The 27,993-nt window shown below is 40.1% G+C and overlaps 1 protein-coding gene across 1 annotated transcript in view; it reads left to right on the top strand.

The window, feature by feature from the left end:
* LOC142467315 (protocadherin-11 X-linked-like) overlaps window positions 1-27,993 on the top strand; it is a 1,193,920-nt gene that overhangs the window by 738,649 nt on the left and 427,278 nt on the right. The window lies entirely within an intron of this gene.

Genomic DNA, 27,993 nt, shown 5'->3' with positions numbered 1-27,993 from the left:
TGATAACTCCTGCAATTTAAATATATCTTTTTGGACAAGGATTTCATAATTGTATACTGTATGGCTTTATTCAAATGACAGGTTTGTGCTATGACATTTAAAGTTGTAACACTATTCAAAAACTGGTTTCTGTGAAATATACTGCCTAATTGTCCTCGGTAAGCCAAGACAGTAGATAATTGAGTTTAGTAACTCAATTCAATTAACCGTAACCCATATTATAATAATATATATCACATTTCCTTCTAAAGTAAACTAAAATTCACAATGTTCATTTTACAAATCATTAGCAAAAGTGCAAAAATATGTTGTTAATGTCTAATTTTGGCATTTGTAATGAAAACCGTAATCAACAGTGATCAGTTTTAATTACTGACAACTTTGCCAGAATCGGAAACAAATAGGGAACATTTACTGTAGCTATTGCAGTCACTGTTCAAGGTGCCTTTCAAACTGGTCACAATGATGCAGTCCACAAATGTAAAAGTTTGACAAATATCTATTTTCAGCATTTGCACGTTCCTGAGAAAAGTTTATCTTTCAAGATGGGCTTCATTAGAAAAGGTGCTACACTATCTGAACACCCAGTGGAGTATTGTTTGTATTGAAGAACAGAACATGTCTATATTACTCCCTCCAGCGCTGAGTTAATATTCTACAAGATAATTTGTCTCTTTGTAGTTACGCTGTAATATCATTCTCATTTAATTGCAAAAACAAGCACATATTGTTTTCATTCATTCTGCCATTTCTAGGTTTTATTATTTGCCAAATATATCCTAACAGATGCAGAAAATAATAATAATTTAAACATGCGGAGGACATTTAAAGATCGCAGTCCTGTTCTAATGGGAGTATGAAAAGCAGTTCTGTCAGAAATCAGTACTAACAGAAAATACCTAATACACTGTGATAGTTCCAGGTTTTAGTTTTAGTTTTCAGATGAACTTACAAAGAGGAACAACAGTTTATTCTATTTTCAAGTGCTATTAATTGTAATCAAATCTAGTAATACCTATTGGAGGGCATTCACTATCCATGCAGCGTCATATATACTGAGCACACCATCTTCTGCGTGCTTCTGCTTTCAGCAGTGCTGTAGGTCAGGGGTTCCCAACTCAGTCCTCAAGACCCCTCCCCCGAGAGGTCAGGTTTTATCCCTGCTTCAGCATAGGTGACACAATCAGCGGGCCAGCCTTTGACTGAGCCACCTGTGCTGAAGCAGGGAATCCTTAAAACCTGACCTGTTGTGGGATCTTGATCGGGAATCCCTGCTGTAGGTTGAACAGCAATGTGCCTGTCAGAGTCCTTATCGCAGAACACAGTTAAGTAAATATGGGCCTAAATATATTGATTTGAATGCTTAAAAAGCAGCCTACACAACAAACAATGGAAACACACCCCTTGTCCTTGTCCACTTCATTGCTTAATTTTTACATTTTCTCATTTCCATATATGAGGGGAAAATACAATGTTAATACGCCACAAAAAGATACCACTAATGGCAAAAAAACACAGCGCAAGGTAGAACTATTTGCATCACTTTTTCTTGGTATATATATATATACATACACACACATATATTCAAGGATTAACGCTCGATCACGGGGAGGGGTCCTGCTCGATCACGGCAGGTGCTGTCCCAGGCGCCAAGGACTTTTTGCTTGTTTGTCTGTGTTGCCGGGGCCAGTGAGTCTTACTGCATCTGTACTATAAGCACAGACCTTCCAGCCTGGAGACAATGTTCTTTTAGGAGGGGAAAATAATATAAGAAACAGTGCTTTCCTAATAATCATGTCGAATTTGTAGATTATGATGGCCAGGATTCACTAAACTTGGTGAAAGTGAAGATAATACCCACCCAAAATGTACAAAACATACAAAAACCACAAATTCGCATTTTTAGTTTACCGGATAGCAACAAAATGAGTAAATTGGGAGCATTGAAGAGGCAATCCAAGTGCTTTAATAAAAAAATATTATTTTATATATATTTGAAACAGGGGGTCTTTGGAGCTGAACCCCTTCATTTAAGCTCCAGGGACCCCCTGCTTCCAGAGATACTTGCCTCCATAAGGGGTACCGGTATATCTCTGCTTTTTAAATCTCTGAGTCACGTGGGCCAATAGGAAGTTGCAGCGGCTGACATCACGGCTGCCTATTGGCCCGCAGAGCGCGGGAAATTTGAAAGACGGTCATAATGTGGACCCTGCTGGCACCCCACACAGAGGTAAATATCTCTGGAAGCGGAAATTAATGGTTTTCATCTTCGGAGTCCCCTCTGCTTCAATCCTGTGCAAAAAAGGTTTAAAATAAATGTTAAAAGAAAAAGCGCCTGGAATTCCTCTTTAAAGCATTAATACGACTTTCCATCTTTTTTCCTTTTTTTTATTATTTTTATATGTATGTAAACTGGCAATCATTTGGTGCTCCTGTTATAAATCTGTCAAAATCCTGTGCCTAACATAATAGCTGCTTCAGTCAGTGTAACTCAGCAGCTACAATGTATCCTTATATTACTAAGGTAACGTTATCTATTGTTACAGTTTGCAGCTAAAACTGCTGCGAACATTGGCAACAAATTATCCCAAACAGGAAAGTGTTGCAAAGATCTTGCAATGTTTGTGAGGTGGGTTAAAACTTGCTCTAAAATTCAACAAATGCTTTAAAACTCATTGCAAATGAGATTGAGACTAAAATAAAAAGACAAAAAAACAAAGAAAAATCACAATCCTACAGAATTGATTTATTTAAAAAAAAATCACATATATATCACATGTTTTGCTGCTTTAACTAATTTTATGCTTGTTTCAAATTATTTTATTTTTATTTTAACTCGCATGCTATATGTGTTATTTAACATGCAGTAACATTAGTGAATTACCCGCTAAAAATGATGCATATTGTTTCCTCTTAACTTCAGTGAATCTCTCAAATATTTACTATTAGTATTAATGACCATTATTTTGGAAAAGATGGGCAATTAACCCTCTTGCTCCTGAGTCCTTTCTTACTGACGTATGTCCCGCTGCTATTTATTCAGTCAATATCCCTTCCTGCATTGTATTATTAAAGCAGCAATCCCCTCCAAACTGCATGCACAATGCCTTATTCTACAATCATAACCAGAGAGATATCAAATCATACAATCATTAAACATCAAACCAAGTCGATTAGCAACGATTGTCCCTTTAAATGTATACGTGAGGCCTCCAACGGTGTTTCCCGCGTAACATTTTTAATATCCAACACATATCCCACTGAATATGTGGGAATTTGTATATTGTTTGTAACATTTGTCTACGTTTGTCCACTTTACATTTAACTTGATGTGACAATAGAGATTTTACAAAACATTTTTACGATAATACGTTTATTTTTCCTTATTTTTTTTTTAAAGTTATACTTGAAAGTACCAATACTTCTGCACTTCAGCTAATTACTTAGCATAGCTTTGGATGTGTGAGCTACACATTGAACATTTTTTGTGAAATGTTTAATGTCGAGACGACACATTTTGTCTGGTTTGCAAACTTAGGGAAAAGTTTGTACATCTCTCCCTTTCCTGAGGCCTGAGGTTATAATACTGTAGGATTTTGAAATAGCACATCACAGATTGTAACACCATTAAAGGCTGAATGAGTAATCATTATTTAGTGCCAAGCTCTACAAAACAGGATAAAGCCGTAGCAAACCAATCAGGATGTTTTCTTGTTTTTTATTATATTACTTCATTTTCCTACAATATTTAAAATCTTCCAGAACATATTTTTCTTATGCTTGCCTATGTGCACAAAATACTTCTTCCAAAGAAAAACACTTGTAATGCTATATAATATATCTACAGGAAAACATATGCCTAATATAATATAGACACAAGCTAAGGGCCGGGGGCACTTACGTACCGGTGCTTCAAGTATCAATAGTGATAATACAAAAAGTTAGCAGGTTTATTTGGTGCAAAATAACACTGGATGCAAATTTCAGTCTTTGCATGTCAAAGGTCAATTTTGATATAATATATAGCCTATCTGGTAGATATGTAGCAAGACCAACCATCTCTGGCGCCGCGAGCAAAAATCTGCGATGGCGGAGACTGTGTCTTCTACGAACACGCTGTGGGATCTCCCCACAGAGTTAATCCTCTGGTGTCATTACCACTGTGTTCCGTGTGACCGCAGGTGGCAGTAAGGTTATTATATCTGTATAGTACATGTAACCCGCCTCCTAAAGGGTTACGAGCAAGTTAGCATCCCACTAATGATGGAGATGGGCTCCATCGTGTTGCCATGGGGATTCAGACGCCGTGGAAGAGTATTTAAGTGAGAGAGAGGATTTGAGAAGGGGAGGTTCAAAGAGGATAAGAGGAGAGCAGCCTCGGGGAGAGTAGATAAGAAAGTTTATAAAGTAATGGAACGGACCAAGCCCCCCTGTTTTTATGTTGTAGATAAGGACATCACCCTTTAAGTTAGGTTCCCAAAAAGAAGGAATGGTGTCCTGAATATCTAAAGGGAAAAGAATACGACACTCCACAAAGGGCCTCAGGAAAGAGAGCTCCCTGGTGGTGGTGGTGTTGGATCAGCTCTACCCACAGATCTTCTCTAATATTCCTCATCTGTTTGTATGGTAGTTCCCAAACTATGCCAAAGTATTGGGTCATGTAAGAAAGACCAGCCAGGACTCCGGTAGGGGCCTAGTGTAAGGGGATTAATACTGATGATCATCCCGAAGCAGCAAGGGTGGCCGGGTCTCACAATCACTTACTTAGAGCAACTAAGACAACGTACATCAATTTGAGTGCTGAGAGTGGGCACTGATGTGAGAACAGTCTTCAACTATGTCTGATATAAAATGCAGTGCAACGTTTGCAAAATAAATATGAGCGGTCCCTGTGCTTGAGGACATGAATAAAAGACAGTTTAACTACAAAAGTTCCTGATACCCATTTTTTATACATCCTTGTTACCTCTTGGCTCTGACGCCTGAATCCAGCACCTGAGTCAAGGTAATCCATGTTGAGTAGCCAACCTTTCCACAACGATGTAAACTCACTAGGAGCCGGGCAAGGAGGGTTACTTACATAATTTCACGTAAGCTGTATCCAACAATGACTCTGAACTTGATAGGAAGACACAAACGTTCCATGAAATATTACACCGGCAGCTCGTCAAGCTACTGTACATGTTGAATTTTGAAGAACTGTGCAGAATGGCATAATGTGAGTATTATGCAGGTGTAGACATAAACATGCATTTGAAAAGGTTAATTATACCCTCTGTATGTTGTATTCTAGGGTTCTACCGTATATAACACCTTTACTTATTTCAATTATATAAAAATTAACCCTTCACCAAACCGTCTATGTTTTATATTGTATACTTATAGAGTATGGATGTAACATTTCGGAAAGTCTCATTTTGGGGCAAAACATACAGCAGTAATCAAGTTTTCTTTATATTTTTTTTGGTTAAGCACTTGGACAAATTGAAAATGAATGAATTAGTTGGAATTTAATGGCAATGTTGGATGTGTATGTGAATGTGTAATTCAATGTGCAAGTGAAGGTGAATAGTATCTCCTGAAAGTGTTGAGATTAACCCAGTTGAAGCAAACTCCATTGACTTGGCATTGGGCCAGCAAAGACATTAGCTTAACCTTGTGAGGTCACTTTCCTGATTGTATCAATATGAATCCTTTTATCCTCGGGATTTTACCCTCTCTCTTTCCATATTGTAGAAGTCAAAAAAGATGTCTCAATCACAGTCCAGGTTTTGACAAATTAAAGCAACTTAATTTTGGTTTATGGTGAAGGTAATTCTAAAGAGGACGTATAGATTTAGACGTAACTGCAGAGAAATATCATATTAAAACTAATAAGGAGCCGGAGACACTGAGCAGCTCATAAATGGCTTTTGCCTGTATACAAATATAGCCAACATTATTGCACTCACTGACATGTGGCAGCGGGACATGCACAGTAAGACAAGCGGCCATTGTTTTGAATGTTGCGTGAGAAGGGGGCGGGGCTGCATCAGTATCTTACTCACTGGTTCGTGGCAGCTAATGTTATGTAGGCAGAGATGAGCAAATTTTGGGATGAATTCCTTTGGTCCGTGGATTTCAGCGGATCTATTTCATAAAGGACAATTCGCGTTTATTATTATTACTAATACACTCAGCAAATTACGCTAACTGTGGACGGATTTGTAGAATCGAATCCGAGGATTAAGAATCCGTCCACGGATTGTATCCAGTGGTGGTTTTTGATAATCCCGCTCCGATTAAATCCGACCAAATCCGTTTGCGGATTTTACACCCTGAAACGGATTTTGGGTTAAAAATGCGAGAAAATCCAGAAAATGGATTTGGGCAAATTCGCCCATCTCTAAATGTAGGTTCAATAAACAACTTCAACAATAAGTCTCCCAGAACAACAAAATAATATCTGGTACAATTATATTAACTAAAATGAATGAATTAATTATGTAATTACATTATTACAATTATTTTGTTTCGGTCGATGCTTCTGCATAAACAAATATGGATGTGAGAATCCCAGCAGTGATGCATGAAAACGCCTGCGTGCAGCCAAAAACCAGGGCATAACTATAAGGATATAAAGTATATCAGTTTTACGTGGCCATAAAGATTAACGACTATGGAAGAGTTCATTTTATGTGGTCTCTTAGCATTGATGTAGGAAGACACTTTGCACCAACTTAGTGCCACATATCTGTATGTCTGTGTGTGTGTGTGGTTAGGGCAGGGGTGAACAATTCCAGTTCTCGGTTGGCGCAATCAGTCCCTGGTACAGCATAAGTGGCTCAATCAGAGGCTCAATCTTTGACTGAGCCTCTGATTGAGCCACCTGTGCTGAAGCTGGGATATACTGTAAACCTGACCTGTTAGGGGACTATAGGACTGGAGTTGGCCACTCCTAAATTTGGGATTGGAGGAAAAGTATTAGTTGGCTTTATGATGTACAGTTGGTTGTATTGATATTTGTGTCTTTAATCCCCTCTATTTTATGTTTACATGGTGTCCAACAGGCCATAGGACTATATACTGTACCAAAGAAATACACACCTGTAGGAAATGATACAGTACATGACAACAGCATGTTAATAAAATGTAGTATGCATATTTTTAGTTAAAACCATGTTTATTTCAATTTTACCTTTATAATTACAGTACATTATGGTTAGTTGACTGTTCAGATAGAAATTAATGGTTTTAGCTACATTCCATCACGCTACAACATGGGACATAATAATAACACAATAAAATAGCTTGAGGTCCAAGAAAGCTATACCAAATTATCTCTTCATCTTCATGCAAATAAGATTAGCAGCTGCAACAGCTGCACACACAGCTGTGTTCCCATAGATACAGCTCACATTTCCGCTGTTACGTATGAAAAAAGTCTTGCACCCAGAGGGATACACGGAAGACATGTTTAACAAAATCAAATGTAAACAAACACTGGGAAATGGCAATGTGCTATAACCAGTGTGAATGCAAAGATCTCCTTTTAAAATATACTTTGTGTTTTAAGTCTGCTTTCCCTCACACATCCTACTGTATGTAGGCTTGGCGTTTGTTTCCGAGGTTCCAGATTGCCTATTCACTAGAGCCACAGGGAAGGGCTATTAGCCTCAAATTGATAGTGCATTTAATGCCACTTGGTTTACTTTCAGAGTAATAGCAAAGTCCCCGCATTCTTTGCTTACTTAAGCAAGTAACTAACCAATTAACAAGGCAGCACATTGAGTTAAACAAATACTTTCTGAACATTTCATAGCGATAAAAACCCATTGTTTCCCCTGATAATGCTCTTCTTATGGTATGTTCAGGTTATTATGGTTTGGTTTATAACCATTTCGTCCAAGCTATAATAATATAACACTTCTGTGACATACACTTGCAAGTTATATATAATATTTCTTCAATATGTATAGCTTTCAATGTTTCAAGCGCTAGAACTATCATATTTCCCTTGTGACTCTACGCAAGCCAAGAACTTTTATGTCTGTGTGTGTATGTGGGGGGGGGGGTGTCTTGAGGCCTGGAGTTGAGAACCTCTGACCTAAGAGGCCAGGTTTTCAGAATATCCCTGCATCAGCACAGGTGGCTCAGTCAAAGACCGAGCCACTGATTGAGCCACCTGTGCTGAAGCAGTGATATCCTGAAAACCTGACCTTTTGGGGGGTCTTGAGGACTGGAGTTAAAAACCCCTGACTAGAGATGGACAAAACTGTCAAAAGTAGGTTCCGGAAAATCCATTCCGCACATGGATTTCATACGGATTCTTTCAAATTCACCATTGACTGCAATCCAGGTGGATTGTTTTGAATACACAGATAGAGCAAGGGAAACTGACAGACAGACAGCAACATTTCTAATTTTATTAGAAGTTCCCAGTTCTATACACTGGCGACACACTTTATTCGAGCTCGGCTAGTCCCACGAATTCGGGTATACCCGGGTGTATTGAGGTTTGTGACTGTTTTCTGCCCGAGTGCATTGAGGTATTTTCCAGGCAGGGATTAAAGCATTTTATTCCCGCTGGCTGCAATACTGCACAGTATATATAAAAATTAAAAAAAAAAGTCTTACTAAAATGCAAGAATTAAAAAAAAAATGTTTACTAACAAAAAAAAGTGAATGTTGGGAACAGAGACTTGAGGTTCCTAGAACCTTGGCTTTTTGTTTGGGCCTTCATACTCCTCTCTCCCCCTTCCATACCCGCCACTTTTTCACAATTCATGAATTTATGCCATCTGGTAGACACGCGAAGCATTGCAGCCTATTAAATCCTAATCATTATCATTTAACAGATCAGCCGCCCGTCAGCCAGGCATGAACCCAGGCTGGGAAGGCAAACGCAACGGGGCTTGTCAGAGGTGAGGAGCGGCGCATTCCAGGTATCTGCCAGGTACATACTGGGTATTTGCTCGAATAAAGTGTGTCGGTGCAGTATATATCCCCTCAAACGTCCCTCCAAGTTATTTAGGGAGACATGCCTACTGTATGCTGAAAAAGGAGCACACCTGAGCGATATGCAGAATATATTTAAATTAGTCACATCCCACACTTTCTAAAAGGATTTCCATACCAGCTATATAGAGTTGATAATAATCCTAAAGCACCAACCTAATGACAGGAATGGTGTCAGATCCAACAGGACTAGAACCCACAACTATTGCTTTTCTAAGCCACAGCTCTAGCAGTGTGAGCGAAACCAGCTGATAGGGAGCATTACTGTCACATCCTACTTTTGAGCTGCTCACTGCTCACACATGTAGCTAATTTAGCTACAGTATTAACGTATCTCACAGGAATCTCAGGTGCGCTCCACAAGGAACATGAAATTGTTAACTAGGAAGTGGAAGTGGTCTACTTTTAAAGGAAGTTATTAAAGCTATATGCACTCACGGTGATGCTACATGACGGATATGCACAAAAATGGCTACTGTATAACAGAACAGGGACAAAAATATTCACACATCTGCCAGAAACATACAGAATTTAAATGGAGTCTAGTCCTGTTGGGTCTGCCGCCATTCCAGTCATTAGGTTGGCATCTTAGGCTTGTCAGCAACTCTATGTAGTTGGTATGGAAATCTTTTTAGAAAGTGTGGGACGGGACTCAGTTAAATATACTTTGCATAGTCATTAGAATATTGCTCAGATGTGCTTCTCTTTCAGCACAGGCATGTCTCCCTACTTTATTTGGAGGGACGTTTGGTGGGATACATACATACATACATACATACATACATACATACATACATACATACATACATACATACATACATAGTCAGTGACTGCCAATACAATTAGAAAGGACCCATCCCTCTCTCCAAACAGATTGTCAAAAATTTATCCGGGGAGGGATTATTCTTTGCTTCCCTTTTTGAGAGTGATCCACAGATAAAAAGATCTCTACCCCTGGGTCAGGGTATTACTAGTAATCAGAATATTTAACTTGCTCACGGTTTGTAAGGAGGCACTGCATTTGAATGACATTTGCTTATCTAAACAACACGGATAAAGGTACATACAGTACTATCCTTTTCTAGAGCCATTCACAAAGATGACGACAAATGGTTGCTTGGAAACGTATGTTTTTTTTCTACTAAGCACACAAGGTTTTGTGAATTAATGGAGCAAATAATATCATGTGACATGTAATTGGCTGATCACCATTTTCTTTTATATTTATAATTACAGATTACAATTACAGGTTCATGAAGCAAAGTCATATTTCTCATCTAGAATAATACAAAAGAGCACTATTAGTTATTTTAATTAGGTCTGTGAGATAACCAGGACAATTTTTCCATCTTTCATTTTATTGCATGTCTCTGGTTGTTCAACTTTTTAAAATAGAACATGAATATATAATGTATTTTAACATATAATTTGTTTAATATATATACATGTGATTGAGAGCTGATCAATTCACTCAAACAAAAAAAACAAAACCAGATTCCTTGGCAACATCAAAACTATTATTCCCTTCTTCATCTTTCAATGTCTTGGACAGCAATACAAAATACCAGCGAATGGTAGTAAATGGTAGACAATGTGTGAAATTAAGCCAATGATTTGACATGTTAAAGGAATTAAAATGAGACCATTAATGCAAATTCCACAAACCACTTACCCCAGAAATATTAAATAATGTAAATCAAAGTATAGAAATGGTTACCCTATTATTGCCCTGTAATTCCACCTTCCGGCTTACTGCAGATGCATTTGTAGGAAAACACGAATATTCCACCGAAAGGTTTCTCACAGAGAATACATGTATCCTTCCATACGTTCCTCTAATGACTCTCCTATCCTTTTGTTTGAAGAAAATGGGAGCTGCTGCCCCTTAAAATGACCAAGGGGCTGGCTTATTCTGTAAACTGAAATAGTGCCGATCCAGCACTATCGCGTGTACAACTAAGCAGTGTTGATAGTGTTTAAAATGGCAGGCATAAACCTATAGGGATCCGTGTTAAAAGGGACATGAAGCAAAAGGTGGCACTGTGTGCTCATTTGCATGTCATTACCTAGAATCCCTGACTGCAGTGGAAGCACTGTATACTAAGGGCCGTTCTATACTGTGTGTGGCCGTGCGCGCGCATGTGCGAAGGTGCGCATGCATATGCCACATGCTTTTCGTGTGTATGCTGTGTATGCTGTGAGTGACGGTACTGTGTGTGTATGTGTGTATGTGTGTAGAGATTGTGAATTATGTATTAAATAATGTTTTTTAAATAAAAAAAATGTTGTAATAATTTTTTTTTAATTTATTTAACTTTGACACACACACACACACACACACACACACACACACACACACACACATTACAGCGCCTGTAGCGGCACCAAACCATTAGTTTCCTCATCTTCTCCCTCGTCGGTCCGCTCCAAGCTTCCTGACGTGCGCGGCCCTATTATAGAAAGGCTGGCTATCCTCAGCCAACTAAAACTGCCGCGCGCTCACTATAGAACCAGCCTTAGTGACGATGGGGAGAGGCGGCGCTGCAGACCTGTCTGAGACATGTGAGTGTGCTCACACGTGGGATTTTTATTGCCTTATAATTAAGTCAACTTCTATAGCAGACCTATCACAGAGATGCTGAAACAATTTGGAGGGATTTATGGTAGCTCCAAATGACCGTGTTTCCAATACATTGTGGGGCTGGGGATACATCTGACTGAAGACTTTTACATATATAAATCTCACTAGTTTGCACACCAACATCCCAAGATATGAAATTCAGTGAAGGCGTGTGTCATTGCTGCCTTCCCAAGGGTAACATTTGGGAGTGTGGCACATTGCAGAAGGCTACAACGCGTGCCTCAGTTGTGGATTTAGCCGCTTCCTTGGCCTTTATCGTTTTTCATTAATATTTGTTGACAAATAGAAGGCATATAATCTGAAGCTCTCGGGCACAGTGTGACAGCAAGGAGCATCTGCACAAACATTGCCCACTTTCAACAACAATTCGGAATATCTGCATGATAGAAGTCGCGTGGTCCAAGTTCACTGAATCTCTGCAAGAACCTTATTGAAGTGGAGGAAATGCCAACACGATTCTAATGTCACTGGCGTGCAGATTTTCAAAACAAAACTCCAGATATTCTTCTTTTGGGTCACCAAACTGAGAACAGCATGCATCCTGTGATGCCTTTAAAGCAACAATATATTCAACCTCTATCCTCTATGCAACCTCATAATATAAAATGTAACAATGAATATATTAGATGTTGCTGAACATCCAAAGTAAGCATGCCATTTAGTTTTCATTTATATTCAAAGGTCACTGTTTGAAATGGGGGGGGGGTTAGGGGGGAACTCAGAATAAACTAAACTTCGTTCTTTTGTGATTAATAGAGATCACTGCTGAGATAAAGCATGAGAAACACCATTGCTGTTTGTCCAAAATCGTCAGTCACTTTTTTCTTATGGAAATAGGAATGATATCAAAATGGCATATTCTATTCATCCATGAGTTCACACAAAGCTTCAGCATAAAATAATGCTGACATGTGACATGTTAAACTTTCAGAAATACAATGCTTTGCCAATTATAACTCTTTTTTTTTCTTGAGTAAACTTCACTTTTCAAGTAAACAGTTCCCATAGTGACAATGCAGGTCTGTCCTGAGCAGTAGTGACAAGGACAGGGGGAAATAAAATAAATGTGCATTGAGCTGATGACCCTTAATCTTTTAAAGGTTATAAGCAGTAGGGGATGCCTATTCACATATGGCAAATTAGGATTTTTGTAAGCGTACTGTAACTATTTCAGTGTTATGAAGTCATTCAATACATTGCAAAGTTTGGAATTTTTTAAGATGAACAGCACAAAAAGCAAATACAAAGCTCCTACCAATTTGAATGAAGTACAAATCAGAAACTGGAATCTTCAGCCCTCATTCATTCTATCATATGATTACTTTTGCTGAAAGTAGATTATGGTGATGAAAATACTTTTACTGATTCTATCTGTTTGCTAAAACAATCTAGTAGAGATTAAACCATTCCTCCGAATAATAATGCACACAGTAATGCTATAGGAAAGACAATTATTCTGTTAAGGTCATGTCATATTGCACTTTTCTGTTTTCGTCTACATTTTATCATATTCGTTTGCAAATTGTGAAATATTTTATTTAATCAAAAAGTACGTACAGTACTCTCCAGATGTTTGGACTGTAAAAGTTAGTGATTAAAGACACTGACTGAAAAACATTGATACTGAGTTTGATGCAGGGGACCCGGTTTCAAATCCTGGAGTCAGCTCTGCGTGACGTTGGACAAGTTACTACCTCCCTGTGCCCCAGGCACCAAAAATAGATTCAGCAAAAAACAAAGTCCCAATGCGACATTCATTATGACAAAATATATAGTTAAACACTTCTGTCTTCTCATAAGAAATGGTAATTTAGTCAAATTCTTTGGCAGTAGGATTTTTTTCGCCTGTAATAACGCCTAGGTATGCCCTTTATACAGGTACTAACACATCTATAAATGCTATCTTTACCTCTCTGGTGGAGGATGAAATCTTAATAGGCTGGTCATTCACAGGTGCATCACAAGAAATTACATTTAAAAGTGGACCCAGTGAGCTTAAAACCAGAGAGGATGGGCCCCAAACCTCCAAACATGTGTTTAGCCATTTAAATTTACAAATACACACAGCCCTGCAAGCTGAGAACCCAAACACACCACACCATATATATTTGTGAAAGAAGGACTGCTGTTGTGTTTATGACCTAATGCAGGGGTGCATAATCTTTTTCCCCTGTGCCTCCCTGCTAGATCTCCCCTCCTCCTCGCGCCCCCCACCCTCCTTAACTTAGCTCCGGCATTCTGACGTCACGTGACCACGCGGCATCATTTGACGCCGTGTCGCCAGAAGCCATCTGAGCCAAGGTAAGTGAAGTTACAGAGGCATTCGCCGCTCCCCCGGCAGAGAATCTACCTCTGTAACCGCCGCGCCCCCCGCAGAGAATCTTGCGCCCCCCAGTTTGTGCACCGATGACATGATGTATACAACAAGGTTCTGAACTTGCAGAGGTTGTATCTGTTTACCAAAAATAGATTGCAAGCTCTACAGGGCATGGACCAGTGCCTGCAAAAGCTATATGTACAGTGCTATGTATCAGATAATTCCCTGATGTAGCACTAGATGTGTGAAACCTGTAGGGCTTGATTTTGAGATGTTCTGTGTTCCGGAGACGTTGGTCTTGTGAGAGGACAATCTGTTTCCGTATCCGGTTAGACGCGCCCCCACTGATTCTCTCCCCGTGGAAGACACTGTCCACAGAGCGAATGCTACCATCTTTTTGGGACACCCAGTGGATCATGCGTTGTCTAAAGTATTGCTTTTAAATTACTGTACTGGGGGGTGGGTGGAAGAGACCCTTTTCTGCGCCTTTCTCCTCCTCATCTGCATCAAGACAAGCTGCAAGAGGATGTTCTCCCTTGTAAATAATCTATTTTGGGTGTCTTGCACAGTGGACTTTGCTTTGTGTACAGCGCTGCGTACAATTTCAACGCTATACAAGAACATTTCTGTATTATTTTTATATGAACTTTTGGGACCCAAAAATCCAATCTACAGCATCAGGATTCAATTGAGAATATATTATAAAGACCGTCTCCAGTCAGTGCACCTTTCTCTGGGACAAAGAGAGAAGCAATTAAGCTATTCATGTAAAAGTGAAGTCCTGTTTAAGAGTAGAGTTGTACAAACCATTTGCTCCCTTTTATTAATATGGATAGCATTACACAGTCCTACAATGAACATTCGCTAAGTGCTGCAATCTTATTTGGTGATTACAATTGATGCAAACGTTGCCTCAGATTTGTGCAGATGCCTCCAGAGCGCTAGTAAAAATGCAGCAAGCTTTTATTTCCTACTGATAATAATGCAGTATATCAGCATTCCCATAGGATTCAGTGGCTGTGATAACACCACATACACCCACCATCACGCACCCGCCACATCTGTTCATAAAAATAACACCACTGTCAAAAACCTGGGAAGATATCCCATTCGAGTTTCTGTGAATCAGGTTTATCATTATACGAGTGAGACGTGTAGTGCTTTAACACATTGCTGCCAATGGGACCAGCAATGTATTTCTGTGCTGACCCACAGGAACGGAACAGACTGACAGATTTTATTTTTTACCTGCCTTAAGCTTCTTGTATCTATATTTCGGACGGAAAAAAAATAAACATGCTCTTTTATACTTTTTTAGCTCCCCAGTAGTGAACGGATGAGTGTAAGCGGGCTGAATATCATTGAATTGAATCAAATTAACCCAACAGCATAAGTGAGAAATGGAGCAGTTGGCATTTGAAATCCCATTGAAAGCAGCCTTGCGTATTCGCAATAGTAACATACAACTTCCTGGCCAGGTTCTGATTGCAGTATGATGCTTAAGGCCACTTCAGTATTGCTAAGTATGTTACAGTGGGGTGCTCCTGTCCTGAAGAACAGAGGGTTGATTGTAACATCTTGTAGTTTGTTTTTCGAGGTTATGTAGGAGAATATGTCCTGGGAGAAAACAAATTATAAACAATGTTTGCTTAACCCACAAAGGAAAATGTCCCATTGCTGGTCTTTAGAGTAGTTCTTTGTGCTAATTAACCGAGAATACTTAACAGCCCTCTAAAGAATACGATTGACCCAAAGCACAGTGAGACTTGGAAAGAAATAGTGAACCTTTTATGTGTGTGCTCTCTATAAGGGATATAAAACAAACAGACAAAACAACTATACAGAGAAGTGCCTTCAGCAATCAATATTCATTTTGAATGGGGTGGCCTTTTCCCCCTTCCTCCCTCACGTACCCTGCCCCACCCCCTTCATGTATACGAGTCACTTTGTCACAGTTTGGATGGCTGGATTACACACGGGAATGGGCTCAAGGTGCAGAGTACTAAGTTGGTAAGGTTTCCGTGTCACGGTTCGGTCTGACCGGCCTGGCGTTTGGGAACATTCTCCCATGCTCGTATGTGGTAGCTTGGCATTCTGCTCGTTCGGCTGGTCTGAAGGCAGCAGGGCTCACGGGTCGTGGCAACTCTGTGTGTTCTCAATGAGGAATTATGGGCCACTCTGCCATTGGTCTAGAGCAGGGGTCTCAAACTCAGTCCTCAAGGGCCACCAACAGGCCAGCTTTTAGGGATATCTCTGCTTCAGCACAGGTGGCTCAACCAGTGGTTCAGTCTTTGACAGCACCACCTGTGCTGCAGCAGGGATATCCATGAAAGCTGGCCTGTTGGCGGCTCTTGAGGACATAGTTTGAGACCCCTGCTCTAGAGGTTTGATATGACCTGTTAAAGTTACAATAAAAGCTGTGGCCTTGTACTTCCACACCAGTGTCGGCGCTGGGAATTGGGGAGCTGGGCCTGCCCTGGTTGCGTGTCCATCCTCACTCTAGCGGATAACGCTCTGTTCTATGGGATTGGTAACACGGTGCACATTTCAATTGTAACTGCACATCAAAAATAACTTTAAATGCCTTTTCGACTAAACAAAAAAAAAAGAGAAGCAGAACAGTCACAATATTGACGTGTGGTATTGGTGCTGGCTGGAATACGTCAAAGACATGGGAGGCTGAGGAAATGTGATGTGTATTAAACACAGCTTGTAAAAGTACGAGGTGAGAAGGGAGGGGAGTATAATAATTACAGGGCAGTTAGAACAGGGGTACAGACGGTATGATTCTTCAAATGTTATGTTGCCCTTGTAATATAGTTGAGCATTCAACAGGGCACCCCTATAGAGTAGATAAGATCTGACAGACCTGGATTACATAAACCAATACATATTAGTGTCACTTGCAGTCAGGAAAACTAGCTGAGTTTATAACTGACCTGCACATATAAGATGTTGTCCATAAATCTAAATATAATATGCTATAAATCCCACTCTAATATATAAAATACTGTATACATTTAAAATTATATTTGATTTAAAATAACATTAGAACCCACATAAGATGTGACAATAAAGTACAATGTAATTCACTATACTAGGGATGCTCAACTACAGTCTTCACAACCCCCCAACAGGTCAGGTTTTCAGTATATCCCAGCTACAGTGAGGATTGACACGCTACCAGGGCAGGCCGAGCTCCCCAATACCCAACACCGACACTGGGGTGGAAGTACAAGACCACAGCTTTTCATAGTAATGTGGAGCCAGTAATATGTTGCAAGCAACTCTAGTACTGAACGGGCTAAAGGTGAGTACTTGTGAAGTGGAAAAAAATGTCACACTTGAGATGTCTACCAAGATACAAGACAGCCAATGTCATGCCTCTTCTTCTTAATAACTTGCTAATGTGTTGTTGCCATTTTTCATGTACAGGGACCATGAAGCAAACGACTAGTAACATTCCATGATGACAAATACATTACACGAACAAAGCTGTTACATTAATTATCTGGTAACCCTGATAGGTAAAACGCCTCAAACATTAGTGTCGGCAACCGGTGAAAACATATTTTCCCCTCTAACTTTTTCCCTTGTCTACTTATTCGCCAACAACTTACTTTTAAAAACAAAGTAAATTAGGTAAGCTAGGGAAACTATTGGTAGTGGTGTGGCATAACTCTTATACCGGTATCATATCTCCAAAATCTGGCCTGTTAGTAGGCCCTTGAGAACTGGAGTTGGCCTCCCCTGGTCTAAATGTTATCCTTTATAGGCCAATCCAAAACCATTAGTTTATTAAAGCTATTCAAATCTTTCAAAATGTTGCTAATTATTCAAATTCACCTCTTCAATCTCAATCATGGCGAGTCCGTTCATATTGTATGTTCGTTTCTAAATAGGCAGAAAGCAGAGGTTAAGCGCCTCCTTATTACATAATGACTTTGTTTGATGTGGGGGGGGGGAAAGGACAACAAAGTAATGGGAACGTCATCAAATAAAAAATGGGGGTCTGTGTATCATTGTTATTTGGTTTGATAGTGACCCATATAGCTTAGCAATGCACACTAAATACCATTATTTTTAACCCAGCACTCTTTCAATAGTCATGTTAACACTACAATAAAAGTTTAATGTATCAAGGAAAATATATCTATCACTTCACCATACACACACAGACACACACACACACACACACACTTTGTTGAACGGGGTGTAAATACAAATAATGTTGCCATTTGTATTGTTGTTTTTAAATAGCTTCTTTCAAATATAAATGGGAGAGAATGGTTTTACACCTTAACATACAGCAGTGTTTTCCAACCAGGGTTCCTAGGAAGCCTTGGGTTCCCCGAGCATACCTAAAGAGTTCTGTAACAAGGGACTTATCCCTGTTCACAAATGTGCCTCTAATCCAGCAGTGTGGTGGTTAACTGCTGGTAGGCAATTAACTAACACCACCTGGCTGATTACAGGTATTAGAAAAAGCCTGCCTCTGAGATAGGAAGGGGCTCCTGAGCACACAAGCGAGCTGAACAAGGAGACAGACGTCTTGAGCCTGCCAAAAGAGACTGCAAGCTGACAACAAGACACAGGGGATAATACTTCTATACCTGGATCCTGACATTGCCTTTTCACACACGGGTGTGTACACCAGGAGAACAAAGAAGCCTTCCCCTACAGCAACCCAGCAAACAGATAAGACTTTTCTTTTAAGACTATTATCTATGTCTATGGATATGGTGTGAATAAGTTAAACACAGACAGGGTCTAGATGGGTGTTAACCCCTCTTTCACCCACTGTGTCTACCAGCGCTCTAACTAACAGGATGATTAAACATATACATATACATACATTTGTCGCATAAAATGAAAGGGAATAACACACTACTAACAACAGTTACCTATAAAAAATGGATGAAAAAAATAAAAATGAATCAATACTTAAATTAGAAGAATTCCAAAAAATGTGTGTCCCAACATATGAAGTCCATTCACTAGAAATATGGGTATGCTGCTTCTTTGCTACTGGAACCAACCTCGGAACCAGAAGAAACTGTAGACAAGGGGAAAAAAAGAGAAAAAAGCGCAAGGCCCATAGAGTAATATAGTCAAGTTTATGAGTGAACAAATATGGTTAAAAACACTTACAACAGTGTAGTTGGTACAGGCATATCGGTACTGGTATACAGACCGCAGGAACAGAGATGCTTTATTCGTCTGCTTGTCAGGGGTCTCAGAGTCCTGGCCCTTCTCCTCCTCACGATCAGCGAACTTCACTTCCGTGTCAGGTGACTCGTGTCGTCGGCGCGGGTCATCGATCAGTGGGAGAACTACGGGTGGATCTCAGCTCCCTCCTCAAACACGGCGGTTCAGACACTCTGCTAACAGCAACCTGTAACCTCTCAGCAACCTAGTGCCAGCTCCCAACCAGTATAGTACAGCACAGCAGCCAGAGCAATGTCAACCCTACGCGTTTCGAGAACTATGTTCTCTTCGTCAGGGGCACATAGTTCTCGAAACGCGTAGGGCTGACATTGCTCTGGTTGCTGTGCTGTACTATACTGGTTGGGAGCTGGCACTAGGTTGCTGAGAGGTTACAGGTTGCTGTTAGCAGAGTATCTGAACCGCCGTGTTTGAGGAGGGAGCTGAGATCCACCCGTAGTTCTCCCACTGATCGATGACCCACGCCGACGTCACGAGTCACCTGACACGGAAGTGAAGTTCGCCGATCGTGAGGAGGAGAAGGGCCAGGACTCTGAGACCCCTGACAAGCAGACGAATAAAGCATCTCTTTTCCTGCGGTTTGTATACCAGTACCGATATGCTTGTACCAACTACACTGTTGTAAGTGTTTTTAACCGTATTTGATCACTCATAAACTTGACTATACTACTCTATGGGCCTTGCGCTTTTTTCTCTTTTTTTCCCCTTTTTTTCTATTATCTATGTCTATCTAAGTATATGAATGTCTCTACTGTATGATTTGGGCTAGTGAATCGCTGGGCTAACCACACAGTTAGCGAGAACTGGATCACAAGTGTATATATACTCCAGAGTGGAGCGGATTTTGTTTGCTGATTTACATGTTTGCTGTGTTTAAAGCAACAGGCGCAATAAAGCCTTATTTGAATTTCACCTTAAACAGTCTTCATTGCGTACCTCTGAACACGTCTCTTACAGGTTTCTTGTAATTTTCAGGTCATTTTAAAATAGTACCAAATACAGAAGAATTTACAAAGCATCTGATCTCAGACGCGCTATTAGAGTGGGTTGGGGTTCCTTACAATGCATCTGATCTCAGACGTGCTATTAGAGTGGGTTGGGGTTCCTTACAATGCATCTGATCCCAGACGCACTATTAAAGAGGGTTGGGGTCCCTTACAATGCAAATGATCTCAGACGCGCTATTAGTGTGGGTTGGGAGTCCCTTACAATGCATCTGATCTCAGACGCGCTATTAGTGTGGGTTGGGGTCCCTTACAATGCATCTGATCTCAGACGCTCTATTAGAGTGTTGTGGTTCCTCAGAATTTCACATACAGTAGGGTTCTTTAACAAAAAAATGTTGGAAACAACTGCCCAGGAGAGATACGGTAGCATAGGTGTCGTAGGCTGTGCTTATACAGCCGGCGACGGCGACGCATGATGTCACCTGTCGCCGTCCTCATTGCGACGAGTTGTATTTTGAAGTTTAGGCGCCAAAATAATCAAATATCAGTGACTACCAGATTTCTGGTAGCACTGTCGCTCCGTCGCTTTGTCGCCGTCGCGTGCACTATAAGCGCCGGCAACAATGCATTTGTTTTGCTGTCGCATCACCGGCACTATATACGCAGCCTTATAATGGAATTTAATCCACAAGATTCAGTATTCTGAGCCATAGACGTTGAGCACTAGCCTATTGTTATAGAAAAAGTGTGACAAATCCATCAGTTTGAATACGCCAACGGTGCAATAAAAAAACAACAGAAATGTGTTGAGGTTTTATACCTGACTTGATATTTAGCGTGAATGTAATTGGAGTACATTAGACACATCTTCACATTTTTTTTCTGTCAGATATTTACAAACACGTTTTTGCAAACAACAGCAATTCATTTGAACATTTTAATGTGATCCATAAAGTTAGATTTCTGTCCTCACTCTCCAGTGGATGAAACCTCTTGTTAAGTTGTAACACCCATCGCTACAATATCCTTACAATGAACATTTTGCCTCGCTGTTCTCTGGAAGAATCAGATCATCCATCCATTAGATGGGAAACAATCCCATTATACTGTACATCCATTTTACTGATGTTAATAGGAAACAACGTTCTGGTTTGTGCACTGAAGAGCTGGGTTCAATTTACTATTTATCAACATAACATTTGGAGGTGACAGAGATAATGTTAGCTTAATAGCCCCTATATAGATACCAATGCAGCTGTTCCGATATGGTAAAATGAGGGAGGCCAACATAGAATATATATAAAATAAAGTGACATATCCATATAGCACTCTCCCAATGCCATACAGTACATCATCAATATAAAGAAGGGATTATATCACAGACACATATCTGGAAGACAAAATATACTCTGTGCTGTAATGCACTTTGTGTTATGATCGCATTGTGACACAATGTACCAAGAACACACATAGATCTATAGAAACAGTTTTAACAATGCTATAAGGTTGGTATAGAGCAGGAGTGGCCAACTCAAGGGCCACCAACAGGTCAGGTTTCAAGCATATCACTGCTTTGACTGAGCCACCTGTGCGTATCCTTTGGGTTTTTCATAAAACTTGCATTGATAACATTCACTTTTACAGCATATAGTAAAATGGCCATTATTTTTGCAGAACTTTTTCATATTGATCTAACAACCATACCGTCTTCATTGTGTACCTTATGTACAGAATTGAATATGGTAATATTTTGATCTCTAGCCTTATGAGACTGGATTTGTGGTGAAAGTTCTCTGTAGTACAGAATTTTTCTCATTTGCAAAGTAGGCAAAGAAGGGGGGGGGGGTAGCTGTGTTGGTCCTTTCTTCCATGAATTAACCAGAATAAGGACATTGAGGTGTTAGAAATCTTTTAACATTTTAACTATTGGTTGGTCCAATAACAGGTATCATACCACCAAAGTGTAACACTTGCAAACAGAAAAAAACAACTACACACTGGCACGATCTCAGCTTATGTCTCTACTTCAATGTATTTTCTGGCAAAATTCTTGGCAAAGATCCTACATAATAACACATGTGTTTCAGTTTTGCCATCATTCTATATGGGCGTGCAAGCTAAAATAATGTATATTTTACTGAAATACTTTATTTTCCTCGTTTTGAAGTTGACTGCACTCTAGTGTAGCACAGATCGAGATGGGCGAATCCACCCAAATCAGTTTCGGACTTGGTCGGTTTTAATTTGCGCGGATTAATCAAAATCCGCCATTGGATTAACAAATCCGTCCACGGGTTGCAGAATCCGCAGAGTGTATTGGTAATAATAATAAAACATCCGCAAAACGCGAATCGCCCCTTTTGACATTGGGCAGTGCCTTTGGTCCTCGGATCAATCTAAATTCACCCATCTCTAATCGCAGGCATCATACGCTCTTAAGGGGATATGTCAGATCTGGTGGATTCTTCTACATTATGTATACAAAACAATATCAAAGGGAAACAAGAAAGTGCCAAAGTGAATTTGTTGAATATAATCTTGAGATATTCGTTGGGTTCAATTGTAGTACAGTATTCAAGTGCAAAAGCATGAAAATAGCACGGCGGGGCAAGGTCGGGAAAGCACGATTAATGCCAGAACTTGCATTAATGATTCCCATTGAGTAGCAGTTGAGCCGTTTAAGCTTTTAAGAAAGCAACCACAAACTTACTGTAGAGAAACCAAGCTGTGAGGCAGGGATACGCAAGAAAGAAAGTGAATAGTTCCATTTGATTAGGTTCAAATCAAAAGTTAGAATGACCCAGCAGCTAATCAATTAGAAAGTTTAATTTATGCCCAGGAGGAAGGTTGCGATTGCGGAGCTGTGTGAAAAGGCTTGCGTCCTGCATGCTATCGTTCTCTGCTATTCACTATTGTTTATCCATATGGTTATAACAGTTTGCTACAAACAAAAGCACAGTCCAGATCGATATGAACATTTTGACAACGGAACAAATGTGAATAGTTTGTAGAGAGAATAGTTTAACAAATATGCTATTGTTCAGGAGAGCTACATGGATGTACAAAGTCAGTGTTTAAATGCTGGCATCTCAGGATTTTAGGCTAGGGTTTTCTGTGTTTGTTTTTTAAATCCTACCTCTAGCCTGTCTTTTAGCTGCTTTGACATCACTGCAGGGGATGAAAAAATATATTGTCCGGCAAAATAAACGTCAAACTACATTTTGAAGCGTAATTAAAAAAAAACAAGAACAATATAATAGGATTTATTTATAAGAAATCAATTGTAAATGTTTTACACATAGGGAAGTAGCATAATAAAGCATTAAACATGCCTAACACGTGTTAAATACTACGAAACATTAGTAAACTAAAATAATCGAACTGAAAAAAATAAAGAAAAAGGACGGCTATGGTCAGTGAGCTTTGTGTAGTGAAAAAAGAACACCTATTAACAAGTGACACCTTTTATATTATAAAAAAAACTACAATTGAGTGCTTTAGTTATATATTGTTATGTCGAAATCTTGGAGAATGTCGATAACTACATTTCACAAGTCTCTTAGAGGTGTGTGCACTTAGTCACATTAACAACTGTACAGTATACACACTTTTTCTTACAAGATCACATGCATCATAACAATATATAGACAGAAACACTCACTTGTAGATAGAGATCTCTCTCTCGGGCATGCGGGCATGCAAGCGTACTGTGGGCCGGTGCTGTGGGCATACAGGCGTGCTGTGGGCTGGGGAAGTGGGCATGCAGGTGTGCTGTGGGCTAGGGTTGCGGGCATGCACGTGTCCTGTGGGCATGCAGGCATGCCACTGTTGTATGCCCGAACGCCCGAAAGAGCAATCCGCCTGTGGGCCGGTGCTGCGGTTATGCAGGTATGCATGCGTGCTGTGGGCCGGTGATGTGGGCATGCAGGCGTGCTGTGGGCCGGGGATGTGGGCATGCCGGTGCTGCGGGCATGCAGGCATGCTGTGGGCCGGAGCTGTGGGCATGCAGGTGTGCTGTGGGCCGGGGATGTGGGCATGCCGGTGCTGTGGGCATGCAGGCGTGCTGTGGGCCGGAGCTGTGGGCATGCAGGTGTGCTGTGGGCCGGGGATGTGGGCATGCAGGCGTGCTGTTGGCCGGTGCTGCGGGCATGCAGGTGTGCTGTGGGCATGCAGGTATGCCACTGTTGTACACCCGAACACCCGATAAAGCAATCCACCCCTGGGTAAAAGGTTTTCTTTATTTCTCACTTTTTTTAATCTACTAAAGTTAAATGTTATTCATGTCTGGGGAGGTATTCTGCAGAGTGCAGGTCTAATGGGGATACTTTGTTTTTTTTTCATTGTTCTTTTTATTGATTTTCCAACATTGCTGGTAAACAGGACAGATTTCAGTACATCTTTACAATTTCCCATGTTTAAATTATACGAAGGTAAAAATGTACACATCAGATACTCAAGCTTAACTCAAAAATACACAATTTTGAAACGAAATGATTAACTTGCAAAATGTACAAAACTTAACTTTAGTTTGACCCATATTACAGACGTTAGATTCGGATATACTGTTCTCCTATCTGATTGCCCTTTTACCTGGTTCTTTTCTCCCTCTGTTTACCTCATCTATGACCTTGTGCAATTTGTCGCAAAAGACTCCAGGATGTGTGTGCGAAAGCCTGATATATTTGTTCTTTTTCACTCTGTGGTAGGGAGTCAATATAGGGTTCCCATTTTGTAAAGAAATTCTCTCTTTTTTGTTCCTTATTGGTCTCCGTTTCCATTTTATGCAAAGTCATTAGCTGAGTGAGATGTGTTTTAACCGTTTCCAAGTTTGGAGGGTCACACTGCACCCATTGCACCATTAGACTTTCTAGCTGCCAGGAGTATCATTTCAGCAATACTTGGGATTCCAGAGTCCCCATTAACTTCTTCCCACCCCTCCATGTTCCCAAATAAAACAGGGAGAGGTTCCTTCACAGTTACCACATTCGTCATGTTGAACCTGCTCTCAAAATCAGATATACTGTACTTGGGCATTCTCATAGGCAGTGTTTTAGATCCGCTTTAATATGCAGACATTTCAGGCATTTTTTTTGTTGTTGTCTTTTTCTCTCTTTTTATATTGGATATCAAATGCGTAATATGCTCTATGTAGTCATTAAATTGCAATATCCTCCTCTGATATTATTTTCCTGGTTCTACCCAATCCAGCATACTTTTATTTCTTAATGGCTGGTTATAACTAAATCAGGGGGGGGGCGCAACTCCAGTTCTCAAGGGCCACCCACTGGCCAAGTTTAAGGATATCCCTGCTTCAGCACAGGAGGTTCAATCACTGATGGAGCCACCTGTGCTGAAGCGGCAATATCCCGAATACCTGGCCAGTGGGTGGCCCTCGGGGACTGGAGTTGGACACCCATGCTCTAAACCAAAACCTCCCTTCAGAAATAGGGAGGGCGCCGCTCTAAACGTTAAACGCTATTCTCGCGATGACATGTGAAATCTAAATCGACCCGTTGTGTCAAACACATAGTATACATTTTATTGAACAAGAAAGCATGTTTGTCAGAAGAAACAATACATGTATAGAAATATAGATACTATTATTATCTGGTATTCCGAGAGAAAACAAAATCACGCTTCCAGCAGCGCTTGATCACTGCCTCAGGCTTAAAAGCTTGAATATCAGAAACATCACCTGGCCAATAAAGTTTTTATTTAGAACCACCAGTTGTTTCTTTTTTTTGTTCTATGTTATTAACTGTCCCAGCGCCTTTAGCCTTTTTAACTATAGGGTTTTGTTGTTGACCGTGCTGTATTTCTCATAGGCTCACCATATCCTAAAGTTGTTTGTTATTCCCGTTACCTGAGGACAATACTTCTTGTCCAAGATCACCTTTGCTATCAGAATAGCAATGAGCCACCTCACAACTAGATTAGACATGGATTACCTGTCAAAGGAATCACTTCTCCCTATTATCTGACATTTGCAGTTGAAGATCCCGAGCACCCAATCATTTCTCCCAGATTGATAAAATGATAGCTCGTTGTCACGGGTAACGTGTCAGCAAAGCCCTCCAACATCGAGAGTGAAAAGCCGCACATCACCTCAAAGATTTTTTGGTTTATATATAAAAAAAAAAAATCCTTTTCGGAGTGTGGGAAATATTTTGATGTGGATTATAACATTAACAAAATGTTTAATGACTTAGGCAGGGGTTCTCAACCCCACAGGTCAGGTTTTCAGGATATCCCTGCTTCAGCACAGGCTGCAACTGAGCCACCTGCACTGAAGCAGGAACATCCTGAATGCCTGACCTATTGGGAGGGTTCTGGAGTTGAGAACCCCGGGGCTCTGGTATTCCATACATATAGGGCTACGACATGTCCACCGTACATATATCCAGGCCAAGGTGACATCACTTTGTGTTGTTTTGCTTCCTTGTATTTCTGTCTGGTTCGCCCAACTAAATGCTAATGATTCCTGCTTTTTATATCCCTAATGAAGTCTTGGAAGTCTCCCCACACTTGATAGCGGATATGAAGGATTCAAAGCTATAATTATTGTATACACTTAGGCTGTTAATAGACTGAGTCATCGCTATTAAACTGTCCATGGCATGTGAAAGTCACACCTTTGGCAACAATTGCAGCACATAAAGATGAAATATAGGGAGGAGAATGCAGCAAATTCCAGTCCAAGTTAAAACCCTCTGCACTACAAGGTTAGATTGCATTTCTAGGACAAGATTTCAATTAGTGTTTCGCTCATTTGCGTACATAAAAAAAAAAGTCGGTAAAACTGAGAATCGAAGCAATAAGCACAGGCATTTAAAAAGCACAGCAAAATATGCATTGCACAATAAAAAGATAATAATTGCTAAATTTCTCTTTGGGCATTTATAAAGGTTAGTCAAAACCATTTTAATTACCTCTGGTTTGCAACATTGCAAGTATTAGTTTTTCCAATGGAACGTGGAAGGAGACAAAGCTAACAAAAGGCGTTTGCCAAAAGGTAACTTGGCATGAAACGATGAATAGTGAAGGATGAACGGGAACATGCTAGCTCATTCTTAGATCTGGGCAGTTGTCCATGCCTGATATTCCCTCTGCTTATACATTCTTATAGCTGAATGTAGTCAATTCTCTGAGATCAGATTGTTTATGCAGAAAAATGGAAGAATTGTGTAACTTGGAAAAATTGACTTGGATGCAATGATTTTATTTATGTATTAAATGTTTTACCAGGAAGTAATACATTGAGAGTTACCTCTCGTTTTCAAGTGTGTCCTGGGCATAGGGTTAAAATGACAAATACATGATGGATATAGCTGTAGTAGGCTTTGAACATATATCTACTTATATGATATATTCATGTAAGGATACATTTCTATAAACTAATGTAGTATCAAAAAGGCTCTCTGCTTAAGCCAGGGGTGAGCAACTTCAGTACTCAAGGGCCACCAAGTGGACACGTTTTCAGGATATCCCTGCTTCAGCAAAGGTGGTTCAATCAGTGTATCTTTTGTTGACTGAGTCACCTGTGCTGAAAACCTGACCAGCTGGTGGACCTTGAGGACTAGAGTTGCTCACCCCTGTCTTAAACAATAGATCCATAATGGGTTGAATGATAACAAACAAGTGAGTACCATTTGTATTTCATTCCCATTACTAGAGGATTGCCATTAGGGCAGTGTCACAGCAGAACAGGTACTTTTTACACCATTTATATATTACCAGGATCATTTAGTAGGCAGAAAAAGATAGTAAAAACAAATAGCGTTTATTTTGGTAAATCGACGTACAATAAGAAAACATACACAAGGAATAGTTAAAAATATACTTACCATGAGTCTGGGGGAAAATGT

Source organism: Ascaphus truei, chromosome 16 (genome assembly GCF_040206685.1).
Source record: "Ascaphus truei isolate aAscTru1 chromosome 16, aAscTru1.hap1, whole genome shotgun sequence".
Classification (NCBI taxonomy): Eukaryota; Metazoa; Chordata; class Amphibia; order Anura; family Ascaphidae; genus Ascaphus; species Ascaphus truei.
The sequence above is the reverse complement of the archived record's forward strand: the minus strand, read 5'-3'. Positions and strand labels throughout refer to the sequence as shown.